This window comes from Stenella coeruleoalba (assembly GCF_951394435.1).
Source record: "Stenella coeruleoalba genome assembly, chromosome: 18".
Lineage (NCBI taxonomy): Eukaryota > Metazoa > Chordata > Mammalia > Artiodactyla > Delphinidae > Stenella > Stenella coeruleoalba.
In genome coordinates, this window is record NC_137164.1 from 54,462,316 (window position 1) to 54,488,939 (window position 26,624).

A 26,624-nucleotide genomic window follows, 5' to 3' on the forward strand; every position below is an offset into this window, starting at 1 on the left:
AAATGGATTAAACAAACCATAAAACTCCTAGAAGAAAACATAGGGAAAAAGCTTCTTGACATTGGTCTTAATAAGTTTATGGTTATGACACCCAAAGTACAAGCAACATAAGCCAATAAAAACAAGCAGGACTACATCAAACTAAAAAGCTTTTACACAGACAGTAAAATAATCAACAAATCAAAAAGGCAACCTACAGAATGAGAGAAAATATTTGCAAACCACATATATGATAAGGGGTTAATATCCAAAATATATAAGGCACTTATACAAGTCAATAAGAACAACAACAAAAACAATCCAATTAAAAATGGATTTAAAGGCTCGGTTTTTAAAGGCTGCTTTCCTTGGAGTGTTTTCTTGGCTAGCAGCTGAGGTTTTGTAGAAAGAAAACTGAGCCAGAAGGGCTGGATTCAATCTAAACTCTGCTGATTTCTAGATGTGTGATCTGTGAAAAAGTCACAAACTTTCCATGTCTTAGTCGTCACATTTTCAAAACAGAGTTAGTAATATCTCACAGAGTTTTCATGAAGAAAAACGGCATAATTTATATTAAATTCAAAGATTACTATTACTATTTTGCTATTGTTATTATTACTAAAACAACACCTTGGATGACTGATGACTGGTACTTACCCAAATATAATTCATCATACCAGTTCTCTGGATTACATTTTTAATTTAAAAAGCAAAAAATATCAAGCCACAGTGGAGTATTTGGAACACATTAGAGAAATCAAAAAGGAAATGGCACTTTAACTATTAATTAGATCATTACAGATAATAATATGGCATATGATGGGAAAGGGTTTGCTAAGGCTAAGAAGAGCTTTTAGAGCTGGAGCAAAAAAGAGCCAACATTAATTCATGCCAAAAAAGCAAAAGGAACAAAAGGAATTAAACTAAACTAAACTAAAAGCTACCATTTAAAGAAGCATGTGCAATTGTGGGGCTAGGAAGCACTTGCCCCATGAACAATTATGATTTTTGAGACAATGGTTATTTCCCAGCTAATATTCTTTAATGCCACACTCCAGGGAGTTTAAGGCATTATAATTCTAACACTGATTCACATTTAAATTCTGGTTTTTGATATTCGGGAATGTCTATAAATATACAGTGAACATTTAAGTACCCCAATTCTTCACTTAATCTTCAGACTTAAGGAATAGTATCTTTTAATAACACACTCAAAGATTCAGTGGATCCCCAGAATTAATCTAAATCTTTCTCCATAATCCTTATAATGTCAGAACATCATAGAAAATATATTAATCCTAAGACTTTTTACTAAAAAGGAAAATGAACTTTAAAAAATTGACAGAATAGGGCTTCCCTGGTGGCGCAGTGGTTGAGAGTCTGCCTGCTGATGCGAGGCACACGGGTTCGTGCCCCAGTCCAGGAAGATCCCACATGCCTCAGAGTAGCTGGGCCCGTGAGCCATGGCCGCTGAGCCTGCGCGTCTGGAGCCTGTGCTGCGCAAGGGGAGAGGCCACAACAGTGAGAGGCCCGAGTACCGCAAAAAAAAAAAAAAAAAAAAAAATTCACAGAATAGCAAATAAATGTGTATTTTAACATAGATATGGATTTTAGAGTAACTATGCAAAGCCTATTTAGATATTTAAACATTAATGTTCGTGAAAAACAAAAGTTAGAAACAAAAAAGTAACTTTTTGATTTTTTTTTTTTAAGATTTAATTTTATTTATTTTTGGCTGTGTTGAGTCTTTGTTGCTGCACGCGGGCTTTCTCTAGTTGCAGCGAGCGGGGGCTACTCTTTGTTGAAGTGCACGGGTTTCTCCTTGCAGTGGCTTCTCTTGTTGCGGAACACGGGATCTAGGTGCGCGGGCTCAGTAGTTGTGGCTCACGTGTTTAGTTGCTCCGCAGCATGTGGGATCTTCCCGGGCCAGGGATCGAACCCGTGTCCCCTGCATTGGCAGGTGGATTCTTATCCACTGAGCCACCAGGGAAGTCCCTTGATTGTTAATAAGCAAAGATTTCAGTGTTTTATGCACTTGTGTTCAATTTTATGAAATTAAATTAGAAGTTAATGCTCTGGCACAAGGGTAAATTATAGTAACATATGATGAGGTATTTGATCCTGGTATTCCAAGATGTCTTCTTCCTTTATTCTTTCCTGGTGTTTTCTTTTTCATCTCTGATTTTTAAAAAAATATTTTAGTGTCCCAAATAGGGGATATCAATAATTTCAAGATTTATTTCTGACTATAAATGAATGCTTTGTTGGATTTCTAATGGCTTGCAAACCCAGATCCCTAATGTAGACAATACTTGCTATTAGAATGAAATAGTAAGCATGAGAAACAGTAATGGAAGTGCTTTGGGCTTTGCCAGTTTGAAAATCATTAAAGCATCATTTCAAGCTATAATCCCCAAGTGAAAAATCTTAAAAAAATTAAAAGTTATAAATAATTCATATTCCTCGGGAATTTGTAACATTGACTAGACTTTATAATGCTTTGGATAGTAAACAGTAATAAAGATAAATTCATTTCCCATTATTTATTATAGTATATCCCACTATACATTATAGGTCTTAAAAATCTGGAGACAAATCCAAAGGTGAAGAGATAACAAATGATGCTACATACATGCTTTTATCATTATGATTTGATAACATAAGTTGCTGAACTGTGGAGTGGTTTGTTAATTGCTTCTCATGTTAATAATATAACAGGGTCCTGGAGAACAAAATCCTTTCATCATTTTAGAAAAATAAATCCAGTAATTGACTTTTTACAGAATGATTCTCCAACAAAGACAGACAAGATCAGTTTAGAGGCAGTGATCCGCACCAGGATTGTAACAGCCAGAGCTCTTGTAGCTAAGCTACCATTTGTCCCCCTCAAAAACTGTTGAAGTTGTCTTCTATTTTTTAAATGCGTTTATTTAACACTATACTGTGAGCCTCATAAGCACAGGAGTAGAGGGGAAAAATACACACAAGAAAAGCAAAGAAAAATGCCTTTTGTTCATTAACCTTCTCCGTGTTTTCCTTGACAACTTTATTTTCCCCTTTGAGTCTTGTTGCAGATTAATACATTTAGCTGCTACTTTCCAACATTAATACTTCCGTCTATGAGAAGAACACAGTCCCATTAATTCTCTGGATTTTGCTTCTACTAACCTTCCTTCCTTCCTTCCTTCCTTCCTTCCTTCCTTCCTTCCTTCCTCCCTTCCTTCCTTCCTTCCTTTCTTCCTTCCTTTCTTCCTTCCTCTGTCTCTCTTATAGTAATGTACTCTCTTACCATTTTATCTTATGCGCTGTGTCCTCATTTATGACTTTTTCATTTCTCTTTTCTCGCATAATTCTGAATTAAATACAGTAGTTTTTATGGGTGGAAAGAATTTTTTTTCATTTTTTATTGAAATATAGTTGATGTACAGTATTACATAAGTTACAGGTGTACAACATAGTGATTCACAATTTTTAAAGGTTGTATTCCATTTACAGTTACCACAAAATACTGACTATAGTCTCCATGTTGTACAATACATCCTTGTAGCTTATATATTTTATACATAATAGTTTGTGCCTCTTAATCTTCTACCCCTCTCTTGCCTCTCCCACCAGGGGCAAAGTAGTTGTTAATTCTCCATTTTTCAAGGCTCTAAAGTATTGAATCGTTTAATATTTTAGACTTTAAACCATATAGCATGTGTCCTCAATTTGTACTTAAACTCTAGATTTAAGTTATCTCTTCAATGAATTTGAGCAGTCTAAATTCAATCATTCTTTTCCTTATGAATTCTTGAAAATCTTAGGTAGCTTGTATATTCATTCCCAGATTTTATATATTTTTATAAAGTCAAATTGAACTCATCTTTAATCATAATTTTACTATTCTATTTTTAAAGATTCCTTCTTGGACTTCAGACCTTCCTTCTGAGATTTTCTTCTTCCTAAATACTATATTTAGTATTTGGTTTAGAAATTCCTCTCTATTTTCTATTTGTGTCCCATTCTAGATTGATAGCTAACTAAGAGTACAATTCAAGGCCAGTATGATTTTTTAAACCTTTTTAAACACAATATTTCATTGTCTTACCAATTCTGTTAACATATGAAGACCCTATGATTGAACTCATCATCATGTAGGTCTTCAACTTTTCCTTTCATTTATTTTAAATCTCTCCTCCTTCATCCCTGTGGCATCTGTTTTACACATAGACAGACAGATAGATAGATAGATAGATAGATAGATAGATAGATAGATAGATAGATAGATAGATAGATAGATGTAGGTATAGATATAGATATATATTATTCTTGAGTAAATTGTGTTTCCTGAATCTAAGGATGCCTTTCTTAAACATTCCTATCGTGCTCCTAGTCATTATCTCTTTCAACATTGCCTCTCACGTTAGATGTATTTAGATGTTCTCATTCCATTTTTCAGTCTCTTACTGTCCTTTACATTTTTTTGCCTTTATTTCCCTGAGATATATTTCATAGGATTAGTTCATGTATATCTTTCAATTCACTTTTGTGTCCTGCAGCACTGGAATAACACAGCCGAAGTTTCACTTTGTAAATTAGATACTACAAAGGACAATATTTCTTTGTACACCCTGAGACTGCCAGATTTAGCAAATAAAAATACAGGACAAGTTAATTTAGAATTTCAGATTCACCAGGAATATTTCTTTTAGTATGAGTATGTCCTGTGCAATAGTTGGCATATATACTAAAACGTACATTTTTTATCTGAAATTCAAATTTAATTGGGCGTGCCTTACGTTATCTGGCAACCCTGAGGATGTTGGCAGGCTTCTGTGCTTCAGCACAATTGGTCCCAAGCAACTTCCTTTCAGTCAACAGAATTCCTTTACTTCAGTAGGTATATTAAAAGAGCATTCAAATGAACTGAAATTTCCCATAAAGATATTTGAAAAACAAGGATACCCATAAATATAAAGCACCAACGAGGTTTAAAGCATTGGAATGAGACAGAATGGGCAGCTGTGCCCACCTCACTGGTGTGTATAGGTGTGTTAGTTCCTGTGGGGAATGAGGATGGGAAGGCCTCAAGGACTAACATGCTGGGAACATTTGGGAACAAATTCATCGCATTATACTAGTTATACTTTAGCAACACAAAACGACAAGGCATATAAACAAAAACTGAAAAAAATTAAGCCCATTCAAATAAAGAACTCAACCTTTAAAAAAATAAATGGAGGAATTTATAAAGTTGGAAGAGGAAACAGAGTTAGTTTGAAAAAATAGATATCAAAAAGGGAGAGCATGCCAAGACCTAAAGGGTGTTCAACAGCTTCACTGCAAATATGGAAGTGAAAATTAACCTCAGAAAGGTCTTCTTCACTATAGGTTGTAGAACAAGAAGCAACTGCTGTCCCAAGTTAAAAATATATAGAAGAGGGGCTTCCCTGGTGGCGCAGTGGTTGAGAGTCTGCCTGCTAATGCAGGGGACACGGGTTCGAGCCCTGGTCTGGGAAGATCCCACATGCCGTGGAGTAACTAGGCCCGTGAGCCACAACTACTGAGCCTGCACGGCTGGAGCCTGTGCTCCGCAACAAGAGAGGCCACGATAGTGAGAGGCCCGCGCACCGCGATCAAGAGTGGCCCTCGCTTGCCACAACTAGAGAAAGCCCTCACACAGAAACGAAGACTCATAATAAATAAATAAATAAGCCAAAAATAAATAAATTAATTAATAAAACTCCTACCCCCAACATCAAAAAAATAAAATAAAATATATAGAAGAGTCAAATGCTGTAGTTAAGGAAGATATAGTTTCCATCTTAGCACTCCTAGTTATTATAAACCACTACTGATAACAAAATTAAATGCATGTAATTCCAATTTTATAACATGAAGTGACACAGATATTTTATTTCTAAAGTACTTAACAAATACAAAACCTCCCAAAAGATAAAAATCTAACTGTTTCTGTAGTCTACTCAAATAATAACTTATTTTAGCTGTCCTAATATGACTCATTGTTTACACCACTGCCTACAGACCTAAAAACACTAAAAATAGATTATAGGGGAAGTCACCATGTGAATCTTTGAATTAAAAGCATATGTATATACATTACATATATGTATGATTAATGCTTTCATATTATGTTACTGTTGTTGTTACAGTCCTTTTACTAGGATTATTTCAGCATTGGAAAAGTGTATATCTAAAATTATAATGTGTGTGAGTATGTGTAGGTGTGAGTGGCATGTATGTAGGATGTTAATGAGGGGGTATGTTAACAATATATAGAGAAAAATAATATGGAAAATAGGTCTCAGCTACTTGCTGAATCATTGTGAAAAAATAGTAACAGAAAACTTTTAATTATTTATGCAGTGAATTCCAAACATCTTATTCTATAATAGCACATATATTCTAAAATTTACCAGATATTTAATTGATAGGGAATTCTCTAATAATTTCTTCAATTTTGTTTGCTACTGAAAAGAGATGTCTAAATACAATAGATTTTATTTGGAGAGGAGGGTATCTGGAATTAATGTGTCATCTCATTATTAAGAGTATTTTGTCATTTCTCATTATAGAAAGGCTCAAAATTGATTATGAAATTCAAATTTGCATAGAGGTTGTAAAATTATCCATTTATATTGAGTAAAATCCATGATTGTGAGTTATATTTGCAAATTATAACGTAACCTTTTAAGACATTTTCTGTCAATGTTTACTGAGTACCTATGCAATTTTTTAATGTGACCATAATTCATATATATCCCAGATAATTTGCTCCTCAGGAGGGTATATCATAGGAAAATAGACCCAATTTAATGAACTGTTTTGGAGATGGGATAGCATAATGATTGAAAACCCAGACTGTCTTGTCAAGCTGCATGGATTCAAATCCTGCTTTCATCAGTAACTATTTGACAGTAGGGGATTTTCTTAATCTTCTTTTTGCTTCCCTTTCATTGTCTAAAATATGGAAGAAAGAGGAGGATTTATTTCCATGGTTTTGAGTCTAAAATCTCAGAAGGCCAACATGGTATCATAGTTAAGAGTACAGAGTTTGGAGCCAGATAATTTGGATTCAAGTCTCAATTCTCCAATTTACTAGTTGTTTAGCTTTGGCGAAAAAGTAATTAACTTTCTCTGCATCAGTTTTCACCTTTGTAAAAGTAGAATAATAGTATTAATTAGCTCATACACTTATTTCGAAGATTATGTGAGTTTATTCATGTGAAATGCTTAGAACAATACCCGCTTTAGATAAATCATGTAGACTATTCCTTAATCTTATAAAGATTAAGACTAAAGGAAAGTAAAGAAAGCTCTTATCTATACCTACAAAAAAAAATCAATGCTTAATTGTTATTACCTATTGTATTAGTTCCTATTAGCTGTGGTAAAAAAAAAAAAAAATGACCACAAATTTGTGGCTTATAATACCAGAAATTTATTATCTCACAGTTCTAGAGTCCCAAAGTCTGAAAACAAGTTTTAGCAGGGCCACTCTCTCTGTGGAGATTTAGGGGATAATCTGTTCCTTGCTTCTTTTAGCTTCTGGTGGCTGTTAGCATGCCTTGGCACCTGGCCACATCTCTTTCTGCTGGTCTCCATATTGCTTCTCCTCTGGATGTATGGGTGTTTATCTCCCTCTGCCTCTTTCTTGTAAGGATATTGTGATAGACATTTAGAGTTCACCCAAATAATCCAGGATGATATACTCATTTCAAGGTCCTTATCTTAATCACATCTGCACAGACCATTTTTTCAAATAAGGTAATATTTACATATTCTAGGGATTAAAACATAAATACAACTTTGGGAGCTGATATCAGCCTACCATGGTTAAGAAATTTACTTGCCCTTAGTTAATATTTTTCAATATATTGTATATCAAATTTTGTATAACACTACCTTTAAAAGCATTTTTGGAGAATTAGCACAAGGTGATATAACATATGCATGAGTTTAGGATATGAACTTTGAAAATAACTAAAAATGTTGAGACACTGCATCATATATACGTTTCATCATTGTATTTAAAACATAGATATTCCAGTAATGGGAAATGTATAGTATGCTAAAGCATTGGTGGTTTTTTCAGTCCTTGAATCTTTATAAATTAAAATAATACATATGGAATAATAGTGAAAATGAGTCATTTGCTTACCATTGGGTCTTAATATGCCAGTTTTACTCAGCTATAACATTTGCTTAATATTTAATTTTTCCAGTCACTTACCTTCTACTGAATTATAAAGTAACTCATGAGACTTAATGCAGTTTTAAATGTAAAAGATATAGTGAATGCTCAATGTTATATAGAAATTAATTTGTAGGTTGACTTGAACTTCAATTTAAATCTTTTCTAACGAGCGATTATTAAACTGGAGCCCGTGAACCTCTGTAGTTGTATGACTAATTTTATTCAGAAGTATGTATTTTCTGAGGAAAAACTCCAAAATATTTACCAGTCCTTCAATGGTGTCAGTGGTCCAAAAATTTTAAAACCATAGCTCTAAGGCCATCAAATGAATGAACACTTCAAATTTTATGGTGGCATCATCTAAACATAATTATTTCATTCATTCAACAAATTCTATTCCTTGTTAGATAAAGACCTATGCCAGCTGTCTGGATTATAGGAAATCAATAAATAATAACCCTCTTTCCACCCCTGAATTGAACAGGTGAGAGAGAGGGGCAAGAGTCAAGAAGATGCATCTGAACGCATCATTCATATTTTTCATAAAGCTATTTGGAGAAGGTGGCCTTACTCTGTGCCCAAGTGAGTTTGCTGGTAACCCCCCTGAATATAACTATTCACCCCAAAACCTCATGTCTCTCCTATGGCCACAGAGTCAAGCATACATAACCTCAAGCCAAGAGGACCACTGCCAAAGGCTAACATCTTCAGCTCCCTCTCCCCTTCTCACCAATTGGATAACTCACGCCTCCAGGGTGTAGATTATATCAGAAGAGCCTCTTCAGGTGGGATAGGAAGGGTGGGAGGGAGATGCAAGAGGGAGGAGATATGGGGATATATGTATATGTATAGCTAATTCACTTTGTCATACAGCAGAAACTAACACACCATTGTAAAGCAATTATACTCCAATAAAGATGTTAAAAAAAAAAAAGAAGAGCCTCTTCAAGGATGTTCTTACACATAGCAGCCTGAGGAGAGGAATTTAAGTGCTCTTTTTCACCATTCTCCACCTTTTTTTCTCCTATTGTGTTTGACTTTAAACCTTAAATCTATGAGAAGATTATCAATGCATGGGAACATTTCCACTTTTACTTTCTTAAGTCTCCTCTCATAGCCTTCAATTCTCAAAGCTTCCTGGATGCTTTTATAGGACCACCAATGGATCATTTTCCTTCTGCCCCAACAATACTACAAAGTGGGCCATAACAATTAATTAATTAAACTAACTTAGCCATTCTGTATCTAAGACAGAAAATTAACTTGCTATTTTACATTATAAAGAAAATTTTTCTAATCATTTTATCCCATAAAACCCATCAGAGGTGTTTCAACAAATTTAAATAACATTGTAAACGAACGCCAATAATAAAACTGTGATAACGTACAGAAGCCATAAATGTGAATATAATGTTTTTCATATATTAAAATTCTTACTAGATATTGAAGTTTAAATATTAAATTTGTTTTCAATTCCTAAGAATTAAAACCCTAGAAATTACAATCAAAATCAATTTTTACTGCATTAATAAATAAAAATTCAAAGAAATGAAAACCTAAAATTCAGATATCCTGATTTTTTTTTTCTGATCATTGTAAGGCAAATGTTTTTTCCAGTGCCTTGATAAAGGTGGGAATTCTTTTGACTGCTAGGGGGTGCTACTTCACACTATGATGGAAGCAGTGTCCTCAGGATCTCAACAAGAGAATTTGTTTTTTCTGTGTATCACATTTAAAGAGTCCAAATAAAGAAAAGACACACAAAAGATTTTTACAACACACCTTCATACTCCAACACACAGACATACACATTCACATACATGCGTACACTCACAAAAATTAGAAAATACAGAAATGCCTTGCCCGTAGGACAGTTATACCAAGAAAAATTATGTCCACAGAACATAAGGTTGTAGAAGACTCAGTTACATTTGAGAAGATCCATGAATACCGAGTTCAGCTTTACCAGTCATTCTAAGAGAGCATAGTATACAATCTGAGACTTTAAATGATATTGAAAGAAATCTTCCAGTGTGCAGTTAATTAAGATATTCTGTTTATTATGCAGGGGGAAATTTCAACTGTGAATACTGTCTGTTTTCCCAAGGAGTGGCACTTGTACTAAAATTAGAATTTGTTTTTCATATTCAGCATATTTAATTCCTTTCAACTTAGGTTTAGCCTTGAGTGACTTGTCCCTAGTGTTGGAGTTCTGAATTAGTACTATTTAGTGACATCCAAACCATCAACTCTTGTAAGCAGGCCTTCAATACTTGGCCATTTGTCTTTTTCCGCTGCCCTTTGCTGTGAAAACTCATAAACGTATACACACTACTATATATAAAGAAATGTATCTCTTAAAGAAGCTTTCTCCTTCCTCCCAATTTTATTTACTATTTATTTATTTATCAGAAGACTCATCCTCAGGACATTTCTGAACCAAGACTTATGCTAATATTTCTGAGTCTTAGATTTCTAGTGAGATATGCTTAGTGTTTCATTTTCACTTGCTGTTACTCCTTTCAAGAGCCTCAATTTGTGTTAGTTCAACCTGTAGCTTAAGTAGAAACTTTTCATTATCTATATCATGAAGTCTACCACTGTTTGCTGGATTTGAGTTAATATATTCCTTCCCTTTCTCATTCACTTTCTGGCCCATACATACATGTGTTCATTCAATAATTTCTAATGTCCTTTTTTCCTGTTAGGTTTCTTTGTGCCTCAGTCACACTTTTAGATCTAATAACAAATAAAATACCTAGTTGTTTTCTAATGTCCTCTGTAAGAACAGTTAAGACATGATTTTTTAAAATTTTTAAAAATTTTTATTGGAGAACAGTTGATTTACAATGTTGTGTTAGTTTTTGCTGTACAGCAAAGTGAACCAGTTATACGTATATCGACTCTTTTTTAGATTCTTTTCCCATATAGGTCATAACAAAGTATTGAGTAGAGTTCCTTGTGCTATACAGTAGGTCCTTATTATATATTATCTATTTTATATATAGCTATCTATTTTATGTATAGTAGTGTATATATGTCAATCCCAATCTCCCAATTTTTCCGTCCACCCTTTTCCCCCTGGTAACCATAAGTTAGTTTTCGACATCTGTGACTCTATTCCTGTTTTGTAAATAAGTTCCTTTGTATAATTTTTTAAGATTCCACATATAAGCGATATCATATGGTATTTGTCTTTCTCTGACTTTACTTCACTTAGTATGATAATCTCTAGGTCCATCCATGTTGGTGCAAATGACATTATTTCAAAAACCGTGATTTTTTAAAATGCATATCCTATCCCTCAAAATCCCACTTTCCTTTTCACGTCACTTTAGTCTATTATCTAATATCCTGCCTTTCTCCTGAAGAAATCACCCTCTTCTTTTGGGCTAAACAGGTATGCCACAGTTTCTGTTCTGAGAGACTACAGCATGATATGTTGAGTGCCTCTGTTATTGCTGCTTTTCATTCTTGTTGTTGTAGTGTCATTTTTGCTGCTATTTGTTTGCTTAATGAATTTTCAGGACTAATTCCTTTCTTTTAAAGACTTTTATTTAAAAGAGCAGTTTTCGGTTTACAGTAAAACTGAGTAGAAGGTACAGAGATTTCCTGTGTACCCCCTGCCCTACAATATACATAGCCTTCCCCGTTATCAACATCACTCATCAGAATGGTACAGGTTTTTACCAGGGATGAACGTACATTGACAAGTCATAATCACCCAACATCCAAAATTTATCTCAGGTTTTGCTACTGATATTGTACATTGACTCTTGGTACTTTACATTGGGTGTGGACAAAACATAATGATGTGTTCATCACTGTAATATCATACAGAGTATTTTCACTACCCTAAAAATCCTCTGTGCTCTGCCTATCCATCTCTCCCCACCTCCGCACCTTTGGCAACCACTGATCTTTTTATTTATTGTCTCTATAGTTTTGCCTTTTGGGACTAATTCTTTAAATTCTGCATTCGTTGTCACATATGGCCACTGATGTCTCTGCTCAGTTAGCTTGCAGGGCTACTAATGATCAGTTTTTAATGTCTTGAACCATAAATCTTCTGCTTATTGCCAGAGGGCCTGTGTCTATGTTTGGGCATGACTTTAATGCTCATGCAGTTTATAATTCTGCTTCCTGCTCACATAGGACCTCAAGGTCAACCACAAGTGAGAATTTGGGCTATCTCCCATCTGTAGGGGTCTGGATACATCTTTACCCTTACACTGTCTTTAGGTGTCCTGTGATATTTCAGAGTTTTTCAAAGCTCCTTATGGATATCTCATTCCCTAGATATTCCTTTAAAAGTTTTGACCAGCCTCTTATTTGCCCCAACATGTATCACAGCTTTAGGGAGCTGTGCTTTTAAAATGTTTTTCAATCATTATTTTCAACAAAGACCCTGGAGATAGGGCTACTCCCTTGATGTAAACTCCTAAATAGGTCAAATCATGACATCATTCTGCAACTGAGACTTTTCTAGGGAGCTGCCAGACAAGTCAGATAGTGGATTTGCTCCAGGTAAGGAACTTTTTGAGGAACCCCAAATCTGATCTGCCCCTACCTGTGGTTACAAGGCTGCTTATTTTCTCAGTTACTATGGTTATGCTCCTTGAAAGTTTTCAAGGCTGCTGCAGAGCTGGAGAAATGGCAATGGGATTAGGCCAAGCTATATTGCCACAAATCCTATTGTTCTTAATAAAGTTCAGCAGATGTTCTCAAAGAAACATGCCTGTTTGTTTCAATACTTTTGTTAATTTCCAGAGTTCTGAAAGTCTTGACTTTGACAATTTGTTGCCAATGCCTTTGTTGTTTTTATGAGGAAGCACATGTTTATAGTCCTTCACTCTGCCATTCTGGAAATCCCACCCCTCCCTTTCTTTATTTCTCTCCAGTGAAGTTCAATATATTCTTTATAACAAAGAAGACAACTTTTCCTAACTCGTCAGTTAGTTGTATCTTCTTATGTGTAGTTGAATATTTTCCCACTAAAATCCTATATTAGATCTATCAGGAATCCTAAATAAAAGGAAATAATTATCCAGATATTTATGTGTATTTTATACACATTTTATCAACTAATCTTCATTAATATTGTTTGTGTAAGGCATTTCCATCCCCATTTTACAGATTAACATGGGAATAAACCTTGATTCTATCTATTGTTACACACTTTGAGCAGGTTATGTAAACTTCCTGATCCTCAACTAACCTGAAATATAAACATAAATACTGACTACCTAGAGTTCTGAAGAGGATTCCATGAGATATTGAAAGTATACAACTTAACTGAGTGATTGGCAAATGACAAGCACTTAAGAAAAAGCCTATATATTTCTGTGTGTATGTGATGTGTGATGTGAATTTATATTTTATCTTTGTGTGGTGTGTGTGTTTAATATGTTATATTTTAGCTCCCTTTTAGTGGCTGTGGAAATTTGTGATGGGATAAACCCAGAGTAAATTTCTGCTTATATTAAATGCCTTTGATATAGGCTGCCGTAAGTCTTTCTTATGTACTTATTCACTGATACAGCACAAATTCTAATGCATCTCACAGATAGCCATGGTTGACAATTCAGGGTATTTTTATAATCAGAATACATAATAACACAGCTTAATGCTGTTATTTCTTTGATTTTGGACTTGGCCCGCTGTGTTCCTTCTCTGTTTCCCTAACCTCTATCTAATCTTCAAAGCCCAGATTGAGTCACGTACTTAATGCCTTGCTTGGTATTCTTCTGCCAAAATTAATTGTTTTAAAAGTTTTTGTACTCTCACAAGTACCATTTAAATATTAATTATTTAAATTATATATTCTTATAATAATGGAATGGTTCATATATCTGTTTTAATTGGAGTAAATGATCCTTATGGCAAGAAAAGGGTCCTACTGATTTTCTACCACTATCAGCCCCAAATCCTTAATATCATGATCATTTACATTAAGTAAATACTTGATCGATATCTGTCTGTTAAAATATAGATTGAAGCCAAATTGCAAAGGACTTGCAATTGTCTGTTAAAATACAGGTTGAAACCAGATTGCAAGAAGTTGAAGCATATAATTTTTATACGCAGTATCCCTTTAAGAAAATTACTTCTTTTGTTTTTTGATATCTTGTATGTCGGAAAATGACAGAATACTGGAGGGGAAAATCATATTGCACAAAGACTGCTTTAAGCATTTCTAATACCTAACTTATTGCCCTGCATAGAGTTATGCATGTGCATATTTGTGAGGAGATGTTTATAAATCTTTGTGCTGACAGTAAAATAGAAAGTTTTAAGTACATTTTGGTGCACACCTGGTATTTTCTTTCTGAACTCAATAAGAAGGTAAATGAAATTGCACAGCCTGTGTGTGAATATCCTATATACATAGACTTGGAATACCTATATTGAAGTTGTCAAAAAGAAAGAGAAGGAAATAAAGAAAGAAAGAAGCAAAGAAAGAAAGAAACAAGGAAAGAAACCTAGTAAATAAATTTACTTTTGACTCTTAGACCTGTGGAAATGTTTTGCAGTGCAAAATGTCATCTTTAATGTGGTCTTATTCCGACTCTGTTTTATCCACAGTTGAATGTAAAGTCGTGGGCGAATGGAAGTGGCACTGAAAAGAAGGATAATAGCTTTACTCAAACATACTTATATTCCAGTTATGACTGAAAATGGAACTCTGCTGAAAAGATTGAAAAAAATAACATAGTGTGAATATAATACAACTTTTGTCTTCTTATTACTATGAAATGCCAAGTTCCTACTGTTACTTTTACATACAATTTCCACATATTTATAAAAAATAACATAGGAACAGAAATGGTATCAAAGTGAAAGAGAAACAAAAGAGCATTTTTTTCAAGTCCAGCCTAATTTAACTGTGCGCAACTTTTCGATCTCAGAGTGGATTACTCTTTATGCTTCACCAGATATTCCAGGAAGAGCTTCTGTAAAATTTAGCTACATCTAACTTCTCAAAATCCACAGAGTCCACATCTATTTTAAGTAAATATTTTATTCAACTATTTGAATTGTATTTCTTTTCAAAGTGTTGTAATGTGGGATAATGTTATAAGTTGAATAGCTGTTTGATATAACAAGGACAGAAATGTTGGCCTTAAACTCTTAAAGATTTATAAAAATTAAAGAGAAGGGCCTCTATGCCATCTTCCTGTCATTCGAGCTAGAACATCACACCAGCACAGTCACTCATTTGGAATAAATTATGCCTTTTCTTTTTTAAAATTTATTTTATTTATTTATTTTGGCTGTATTGGGTCTTCATCGCTGGATGCAGGCTTTCTCTAGTTGCGGCGAGCTGGGTCTACTCTTGGTCCGGTGAGCATGCTTCTCTTGCAGTGGCTTCTCTTGTTGCGGACCACAGGCTCTAGGCACCCGGGCTTCAGTAGTTGTGGCACATGGGCTTCAGTAGTTGTGGCGCACAGGCTTTAGAGTGCAGGCTCAGTATTTGTGGCGCACGGGCTTAGTTGCTCCAAGGCATGTGGGATCTTCACGGACCAGGGATCGAACCTGTGTCCCCTGCATTGGCAGGAAGATTCTTAACCACTGTGCCACCAGGGAAGTCCCTAAATTATGCCTTTTCAAGTCTAACAGAAAAAAATAGAGACTAGACTAAAGACTTGTTCTTTTTAATTAATCTCAAATTTATCCACTCTTTAAAATTTGATTTAAACCACATTCAACATAAATGTTTTTCTCTCTGACTTTCCTACACTTTACCAAGTTATTTGCCTCAAAATCTTAGAAGAAACTAAAAAAATGTTTTCTTCTTCATTTAGAGAATCAGCTGATGTTTCACATTATGAAAATATCAGTACAGAGACTATGTTCCTATAATTGTCTACAGGGTACATAAAAAAATCATAATTATGTTTCATTGTTTAATTTTAATACATTGTAAGGCCTTGAAACAAATTAATATATCTAAGTAGTTAGTAATTTTGTCAGTTGCTTTCATATATTGTTAAGCGTTCAAAGGAAGATTTAGTATTTTGAATGGATTGGGGTGAGGGGTCAATTGAGGTAGGATAAATCATCACTTTATCTGTATTCCTAATAGTCATTAGCCATTTTCCTATGTTGTTATTTTCATTACTGACTCAATGTTCTCTCCAATTTTTTTTTTCCTATAAAAGAGTCCAAACATTTCATACTCATCTAGCAGTGCTGTATTTGGAGGGTCAGTGGTAAAAAATTAAAATTTATACCAGTGAAAATGAGGTTTTCTTTTTCAGAAAATAAAAATGCTTCTTCTCCATGCTGGGAGAAAGGAAGCTTTATAAACTATAATATGCTTAGGGACCTGATCATCATATCATCATAGTCTTAAATATTCAGAGTTAAGAAGGCAAATAAATGTAGATATGTGTATATATACGTATCTTATTTTGGAAGGTACAACTATTTACTCTTGTTTGTAAAAGACTGCTGTTTTAAAGTCAGCAATGCTGCAATCTGAACAGATTATATGTGGTTTGAGAACACGATGTAGAGAAACTGGATTCAGCATTATTTCCAAAATGGAAGTCAGATCTTCATCTATTCATTTGCTATCGAATAAAGTTGAAGACAGTGAGTCCAAGTACACAAGGAGTAAGTGTATTTATATTTTTTACATATCTATGGGAGGTTTATGTTCATAGGAATTTAGGAATTTGTGATATAGTAGAAAGGGGAAAGAAATTAGTAAGATTTGTGACTAGGTCATCACAAAATCCTTAGACATCCTATACCTCAACTTGACTTGATAAATATTAATACTTCTCACCCATGGAAACAGAGAATATTTAATTAAATATTTATTGTGTTTTATTTATTTTCATTTTTCTCTAAATTTAAAAAAAAATCTCTCAGGTTTCAGCTATGACATATAAAGGAAAGTTGTCACTCATGCCCCTACTACAGCAAGAAAAAAGGTTTTGAACAAACTGAAAATGAATGATTTTCCTTGGATCCATCAGGGAAGTAAGGTCAGAGTGTCAACCACTACCATGAAATCTGGAGATACAGGTGAATCCAGAGAGTCACAGCTAAGATACGCTTATATGAAACAAAGCTCCTAGAGTCATAAACTTGCAGCCACACTAAACAGTAATTTTGATGAATTGCTGGAAGATGAGTGTGGACTACCACAAGAGTGAGGAGGACCTGGGCGCTGCAGTGTTACGGGAGCATAGTCTCATGGGATGTGTATCCAAGAGCATCACCAGGTTCCACAGGTGAAGAGCCAAGAAAGATTCTCCCATGGTTCTAACAGGGTGCATAAAGAGTAATCATTGACAAATATTCCCAAATCATTCTCTGTTACACTTTTCTGTTTTACTTAAGGAGGGGGAAAAAGCTTAGAAGCACTATGAATGTCACAGCCCAGGGAGACAGGCCCAATAAAAAACTGAGATTTAATCATAAGATTACAGACTGCTTCCCCTTCCCACACCTTACCACCACAGCAACACTGCTCCAATAGAGTAACAGTGCATTGAAGGTGAGAGAATTTCAAGACAGACACTATCTGAAGAGGAGTTTTTTGTTTGTTTGTTTGCTTGCTTTTTAATTATATTGGAGTATAATATTTGAAGAGTTTTTACAGAAGAACAAAGGAAAAGAAGAGACAAAAACAATGACATTAGAGGAATTTGACACTCATTGTTTGGCACTTTGGCACTCATTGTTGCAGCAGACCTTAAACACAACCCAGCTCCTAGCTAGATTAACAGGAAACCTATTGTTAAAGACCTATTTACCATTGTTTCTATTATCAGATACTTCATGTTTGGCTTCAATTAAAAATTGCAAAGCATGCTAAAATACAAGTAAAATGCTGTCTGAAGAGACAAAGCAAGTATTAGAACCAGACTCATATTTGACCCATATGCAATTATCAGACAGGGAATTTAAAATTACTATAAATAATATGCTAAGGGCTCTAGTGGATGAAGTGGACAACATGCAAGAATAGATGGGTAAAGTAAGCAAAAAAAAAAAAAATTAAGAATCAAAAGGTTATGATAAAAATGGAATACTCAGTAATATAAATGAAGAATGCTATCAGTGGACTCATTAATGGGTTAGACACAGCCAGGAAAAAAAATCAATGAAGTTGAAAATAGGCCAATAAAAATTTCCAAACTAAATTGCAAAGAGAAAAAAAATATGATAAGAAAATATCAGAATATCCAAAACTGTTATCCCATTTCAAATGGTGCAACATGGGCATGATTGGAATATCAGAAGGAAAAGAAAGATGGAATGGACTGGAAGGAATGTTTGAAGTAACAGTGGCCAAGAACTTTTCCAAATTAAGGACAAACACCAACCAGAGATTTAGAAAAAATGAAAGAACATTTTTGAGGATAAATACTAAAAACTACATCTAAGAATATTATAGTCAAACTGCATAAAAACAATGACAAAGAGAAAATCTTGAAAGAAACTAGAGAAAAAACACGAAGGCAAAACACCTTGACAATAGAAGAACAAGGATATGAATCACAGGAAACATTTAATCACAAACCATGTACGTAAAAAGAAGTGTAGTGGGATATGTAGTGGAGTATTTAAAGAGTTGAAAGAAAAAAGAACACCAAACTAGAATTCTATATCCAGCAGAAGTTCCATTCATGAACAAAGGAGAGGGGCCTTCCCTGGTGGCACAGTGGTTAAGAATCTGCCTGCCAATGCAGGGGACACGGGTTCAAGCCCTGGTCCGGGAAGATCCCACACGCCGTGGAACAGCTAAGCCTGTGTGCCACAGCTACTGAGCCTGCACTCTAGAGCCCATGAAGCCTGTGCACCACAACTACTGAGCCTGCGCTCTAGAGCCAGCAAGCCACAACTACTGAGCCTGCGAGCCACAACTACTAAGACTGCATGCCACAACTACTGAAGCCCACACGCCTAGAGCCCAAGCTCCACAAGAGAAGACACCGCAATGAGAAGCCCGTGCACCGCAACGAAGAGTAGCCCCCGCTCACCACAAGTAGAGAAAGCCTGCATGCAGCAAAGAAGACCAAATGCAGCCAAAAATAAAAATTTTTTTTAAATTAAAAAAAAAAAAGAGAAAGAAACACATTCAAGACACTGCCGGCAGACCTGTGCTGGAAGAAATATTAAAATAAATCCATCCTATAGCAGACCAATGATATAAGTCAGACACCTGGTTCTAACATACAAAAAGAAAGAGGATAAAAAAAAGAATAAAAGAAATTAAGATAAATCTTTTATCTTTCTTATTCTTAATTGATTTAAAGGTTAAATCTTTTTTAGAATAAGAAGAGTAACAATGCATTGAGTGATTATAGCTTATGAATAATTGAAATGAATTAGAGCAACATCAAAGGGGCTGGAGGAAGGAATTGAGAATACTATGTTATTAGGTTATAATCCTAGGGCAACCACACACACACGTGCACAACTAAAAAGAAAATTGTAATGCGTATGTCAAGAGAGAATACAAAATTGAAGCATATAAAACAATTAAAACCAGAGAAGGCAGGAAAAGTGGAAGATAATCAAATGTAACAAATAAAAAACAGTTGCAATTGTGGTGATACTAATGCAACTATGTAAGTAATCACCTTAAATGTGAATGGTCTAAATATACTAATTAAACATAGAAATTGTAAGAGTGGATACAAAACCAAGACCCACTGTGTGTTGTGTATGAGAAACTAACTTTTAATATAAATAGATAGCTAAGAAGCAAGGACTTCTTGAAGATATGACTTATTCTAGAACAGTGGTGGGAAATATACAAGATGAACCTGAAAAATCTTTCAGTGCCAGAAAGTAAGGAAAGCTTCCAAAAAACTACAATGCTCTGCAGGTTTCCATGTATAAACAGCCAACTGCCTACAGTAGATATTAGCATAAGTTCTGGAGCTAACCTGACTATCCTTCAGTCTTAGTCTCTTTCTCTACCTAAATTGTGAGGTTGGGAAGTTTACTCAGCTGCTCCGTGCTTCATTTTATTTGCATAATTTAAATAATATTTTTTACCTCATAGGATTAATATTGATAATTTTTATTCTTAGTGCAATGTCTTTCTCAAAATTATGTCTTAATTAAATTGTCTAAGTACAATCTATAATATGTACTATAGTACTATATGTACTATATGTACTATAATATGTACTATAGTACTATATGTACTATAATATGTGTTTTATAATTTTGGATCATACTATCTAGTGTTCTGTAATCTGATTTTCAATTTAATATTATGATATGAACAGTAGGTTATTTGTAATATATTAAATGTCAAGGGGAGTCTACAAGAACTTTTGTCTTTCAATAATTCTTATATAGTACCTTCAGTATATAAGATGAAAGCATTGTTTTCCAAATTTTTCAACCAACAAATCCAGTACTGTAAAATATAAGAACAGGAGAATAAAATCTCATTTTATGTCAGTCCTAATAGCTACATTTAATAAACATGGAATACTAAGTTTATTATTTCAAAGTATCTTGGTCCAAAGCCTATTTAATCTCTGTAGAATTATGTTACTATCCTTGTGCTGAGACTAACAGAATAGCTTGGAGGAAACTGCCAAGAGGTTAATTATCAACTTCTCTTGAAAGCCAATAGAGTTTTTCAGCAGCCTTTTCCCATTAAGGAAGTCCCAAGGGTATTTATTGCCTGAAGAACATTCCTATTAGCAAGTTTTTTACTTTCTCTTGAAAAGCTCCACATTCCAAATGAAATTTACTACTTAAAAGAGAAAGTCAAACATATTTGTAAATCATAGTGAAGAACTTCTAAAATAATGCTATCAATTCAGGTACACTTATATACCTAAAAATGTGATTTAGCACTAAAGTTATCATTCTTTGTTTCAAATACAACATTGCATGCTTTAAATATAATCTCTATGTTTTCATCTTGGTGTAATAACCAGTTTTGAAATATAGTATGTAGATCAATTTAGAGTCAACAAGAAAGTTTAATTACTTTTGCAGTAACTCCTGACAGCTTTTCAAGTCTGTGTTCAGGTATATTGCTCTTATTTAAATAGTGATATATTCAATGAGCAATAATATTACAAATAACTTGTAATAACTCATTCCCGTGATGAATCAGCATTTTGAATATTTTTAAGTTGTATAGAGAGATTACTTACTATTAAGATTAAGTTGTATAAGAGATTACTTACTATAATTATAGAATTTGAATTAGATCTAAAGGCCATTTAAATGTGCTGTCACTCACTACTTTTTTCTTTCCCAAGAAGATTATTGGCTACGGGTCATAGCATTCCTGCTGTGAACGTCATGGTCTTGGCTTCCCAGTGTGCAGCACTCTCAACGAATCGTGCTTAGAAGTTAAGATGAACTCTATTTTTCATTCTATATTTCATCCAGTTCTTTCTCTGTCCCATATACCTCTGAGGACATCATCCTGATTCTGCTTGAACACTTCCAGGAATGAAGATCTTATTACATGATAAGACAACACCATTCAGTTTGGGAAAGTTACAGATATTGAAGTGTCACTTGTTAGTTTAAACCAAAGTGGACTGAACCACTATTTCCAGACATTGACTCAAATTCACTCTCTTCACACCATTTTAAAAAAAAGTTGAATTTCTTTCTGACTAGAAGAATCTTGAAATAAATTGGTGGCAAAAGAAACTTGGAGATTTTGCAGCAGTGTATACATAGGAAGTAAATGGAAATTGCTCAATAAGCTTACCAATACTGGCAAATATGGCTTTCTCTTGACAGATAATGGTGGACTATATAATCAAGTAATTCATCCCACAAAGTTACACAACCAACAACATTGAAATAGGAATAGGATTATTGCAATGACAATGCCATTCAGAAGGGTTTAGAAGAACAGAAAGAACATGAAAATCAGCGGTCCATGGTAATTCTGAATCTCAGGCAAACAAATTGTTGTCAGTTCTTCCTCCTCTTAGGAGAGAAAATATTCCTTGATGAGCACTTAGTTTTGTTTCATGAAAGTGGCTCCCAAGTTCATCATTATATATTGTACTTTAAGTTTTCCTTGATCCAAGTTCTTTCCACTGAGATACAATTCCTTTTTTTAATAAGAACTTGCCCATATTTGATTTCTCAGTCTGCTTCTGAACAATAGAAAGTTAGAAATGCAAAGTTCTTTTTTCTTGTTTTTCCTTTTTTTTTTTTTAATGTTTAATTGTCTTCTTTTAGCTCGAAGCCAGTAGTACTTTTGTCAGTACAACTTTATTAAAAGTTTATGGGTTTCTTGTACATCTGATGTGAGTCCACTCCATGTGTCAAAAGCCACATCCATAATATATCTCTCTACTTTGGTCTTTATGTCAGGCTACTGAGAGACAACAACCTTAAAATTCTTAGAAGCCCTTTTTATCAAGCTGAGAATGACTACTAGGGACTTCTTTAAATCCTTCAGAGGTCTTAATAGGGATTCTTAGAGCTAAAGCACTGATTTGATTTTTGATACCAGATCTCATTTCACTTTATGAATCTTCATCAACAGAGGAGACTAAAGATGAGAACAGTATTTAGCAAGAGCTGGATCTTAAAGGCTACTTACAAACTAAATTTTTTTTTTTTTCATTTTTCATTACATCATCTCTCTTATCACAGACTCTAGGTCCAACCAACTGACATTTATAACATCTTGCCTGATTACATTAGTCAGATGCTCAAGTACTTTAAATGTATTTTCTATTTTCGACATTACTGCAGACCACCATTTTGCTAATTGTTCTGCCACTACTCCAGTAGTTCTAGTTTCTCCAACCTGGCCAAAAAAATCACTGTTTATCCAGGACTATTAAAAATTAGAGCATCATGTTTCCACCCTTTTCTGTTTTCTTTCCATATTTCCAGCCTCGACACAGTTCTAGCCAATGCCAAATAGTTTATATTTTTGTTAAGGCAGAACCTCTCTCTTCACATCAAATTTTGTGCCAGTTTTTTCTTGCTGAATGGCAAATCATCTCAAAATATACTGGCTTAAGACAAGAATTTGGTATTAATTCTTACAGTGCTATGGGTTGACAAGACAGATTTTCTGATTTGGGCAGTCTCATCTGGGTCTGGCCAGTCTCAAGTGGTCTCACTCCACTCTCTGGGGGATAGCAGGCTGGTGGTGTAGGTGGAAAACATTATTGCAGTATCCTCTGAATAGCTGTGTCAATTGGAGCAATGTCTAAATGTGTCCCATCACCCAGCAGGCTATCGTGGACTTTCTCACTGGCTGGAAGGAAACATTGCCAGCAGCACAACAAAAGCAGCTCTCTCAATAACACAAAGCTGCTGCTTTCCAGCCTCTGATGTCAGCTTCCTCTCCAAATGCTAAACAACTACTAAGTGAACAGTATATATTTTGGGGTATTTTGGTTTTTGTTTGGTAACACCCAGTTTTATGTATTATATTTGTTAAGGTAAATGCTGTAACAATCAAATTCAAAATCTTAGGGGCTTTTACAGAATAATGATTATTTTTCCCTCAAATCGCCTTCCAGGTGGGGCAAATGGAAAAGGAACTAAGGATCTTTGCTCCAAACTGTGTTTCAGAGGGAAAATTTTCTATCAATTCTAGTGCTTAAATATTGGAGACTTGGGAGCTGTATCTGACAGCAAGAGAGAACCTGTGAAGAAGGCACACACACTGTTAACCATTTCAGTCAGTGGGGGGAACATGCATCATTTGTACTCGTTTTCCCGTGGTGAAAACCAGGTACATGACTCCAAATAGATGCAATAGGGTGAGAAAATACAGTCTAATAGTGTTCTAGGGAAGATGTGGTTCTTATTATTGATGAATAATCACCTAGTATTTTCCATAGCACTCTATTAATGACCCGTACTTGTTTTTACTAAATGCATTTATTACTATATCTATTAAAAAGTATCTCATGTAAAGTTTGTGTATAAGTATTTTATATATATTTTAGAAGTATTCATCCTCCTATTTATATACATAACTATTTTGAAAGGAAGATGCCAGATACAACATAAAAATTCAAGCTTAGTCATAGTGAAGCACTGAACACTCTGCTTTATTCAAGCAATTACATTTTTGCTCTTTATCTGAAGACTCCAGAAGTTGTCAGGATATTGACAGGAAGAGAGAGAGAGCATTTCCTGATGTGTGCATTATGTAATCATAGTGCCCATGTGAGCTGACTATAGGGAAAGGAAGTAGTCTGATAATCCAGGGGTTATTCTGAAAGCTAGTGACACAAGGGATCGCAGAGGACCATGGCAGAGCCATTTAAGTATACAGGACCTTCAGTTCATCTCCTCAGAGAGGGTGGTTTAATCTGTGGGCTTTTTTCTTCTCCAGCCAATGTGAATGATAAAGCTCTACCCTACCCCATGGATATGTCAGATTCCTAATCTTGCTGAAACAGACTTGATTCTGTTTTCTCCTATTCCTGATTCCCCTTCGTGTGATTGTGATGGCACTTTTAAAGGACCTGTATATTTCTTGTTTGCAACCATTATTAATTTTCAGACCCACAATTATGGTTGCTTTCTTTATCAGACAATTAGTCTTGGCATTCTTGCACTATTGAAACTGCATTTTAAGCTTGACTTTTTCTGCTAAACTGTTTCAGTAGAAAGGAGTTTTAGCTTTACTGTAAAGAAACATATGATAGATGAGACTAATAGAGAAATTTGGCTCCAGAAATTCATAAGAATTGTTGATGTAACTAAACATTTTCTTTAACTGCAGGTGAAGATGTTGTTTTACAATTCTGAATTAACATCTTCACTTCAAATGGATATCTCTATTTGAGATGAGATGAAAAGTTTAGTACTGTGATCAAATTCTTCATGCTCTGGAGAGCGTTGAAACTAATGATTATGATGTTGAAAAGGCACAGTTATCACATATCAGAAAATAGGGTTTGTTTGTTCAAGTTTAAATGCTGCATGTACTCACAGAGAGCTGAGTTTTTGCAAATTTTAAAATAAAGGAATATTGAGCTCAGGGGTTCTATGTTTACAAGTATTGCAAATTATACAATTTTATAAATAAGATTTCAAGATCAATCAGAAAATAATTAGGACAGACTCTATTTTTCAAAAATTAAAGTATGAGACATTCAGTAATGTTACCTGATCAATAATTTTGGATCATTGATATTCTGCAAGCACATGTCTAGATTTCAGTTTGCTTGAACTTAATTTAAAAGGCATTTATTTGAGAAAATATCAATTCTTCTATTGTATTAAACTTGTTGCTAGATTTTGGGAAATACTTACTGCAATAAAACACAATGTAATTATTATGGAGCTTAAAAAAAAAGTCTCATGTATTAAGAAAGTATACCTAAAAAGCAAAAATTAAATGTTCTAGCTTTTAATATGTAGCTAAATGTGGTAATATACAATTGTGCATAGAAATAGGAACAGGGGCTGATCTTAGGGGTTTGAAACTGTCTCACTTGTATCAATAAACAGACATATGTTCCACTAAATTATACCCCGCCCATTGTTTATTTCTTACTCACTAATAACATCGCAGGAGAAGAACGGAGCTATTAAAAGATGAACAGTGAATGTGATATAAGGGACTGTAAAACTTTGGTACAATTCATACACATTACTCATCCATAGGCTTTTCTACATCCAAATCACATATATTTTTATATCTCCCACATTTGTAAATTCTTATTTTTGAAAGTGCATTCACACTGAATATGTCTACCTGAAAGAAAACCACTAGGTATATAAAGGATTTGATTTTAAAATGCTATGTCTCAAACACAACATGACAAATATATTTTTTTTCTTTTTTTTAACAAATTTATTTATTTATTTTTGGCTGAGTTGTGTCTTAGTTGTGGTGTGCAGGCTTCTCACTGCAGTGGCTTCTCTTGTTGCAGAGCACGGGCTCTAGGCACGCGGACTTCAGTAGTTGTAGCACACGGGCTTAGTTGCTCTGCGGCATGTGGGATCTTCCCGGACCAGGGCTCGAACCCGTGTCCCCTGCATTGGCAGGCGGATTCTCAACCACTGCGCCACCAGGTAAGCCCATGACAAATATTTTTATACCCCTTTAACTTTAGTAATAAAAGAGGGTAGTAAAACAGAATGCAAAGGAGTTAATTTTCTCATCTGATCTTTAATATTTATGAATGATGTAAAATAAAATCTGGTGATTTTTTAAATATATACATTTTTCCCTAATAGTTAACACAAAATTATGAATAATTTGGTTTTATGAATTGAACCATTATAACAAATTGGTGTAAGAATTACACTCATACACACACACATACACACACACACACACACACACACACACACACACACACAAGGACAAACTGACCACTTTTCAGTCTGGCTTATAATAAAACTTGTGGTTACTCTGTTTTTGACCTGGGTAAGGTTTGCCTAGTTTCCCTTACCAGACGTTAGCTTGCTGTGGTAAATATTTTGTGTCTGAAAC

The 26,624-nt window shown here is 34.5% G+C and overlaps 1 long non-coding RNA gene across 1 annotated transcript in view; it reads left to right on the forward strand.

The window, feature by feature from the left end:
• The window catches only part of LOC307176704, a 171,596-nt gene extending 145,223 nt beyond the window's left edge, over positions 1-26,373 (forward strand). The window contains exon 5 of the long non-coding RNA XR_013824869.1: positions 26,059-26,373. This is a non-coding gene — a long non-coding RNA (uncharacterized lncRNA). The remainder of the gene's footprint in view (positions 1-26,058) is intronic.
• The last annotated feature ends 251 nt before the right edge of the window (positions 26,374-26,624 follow it).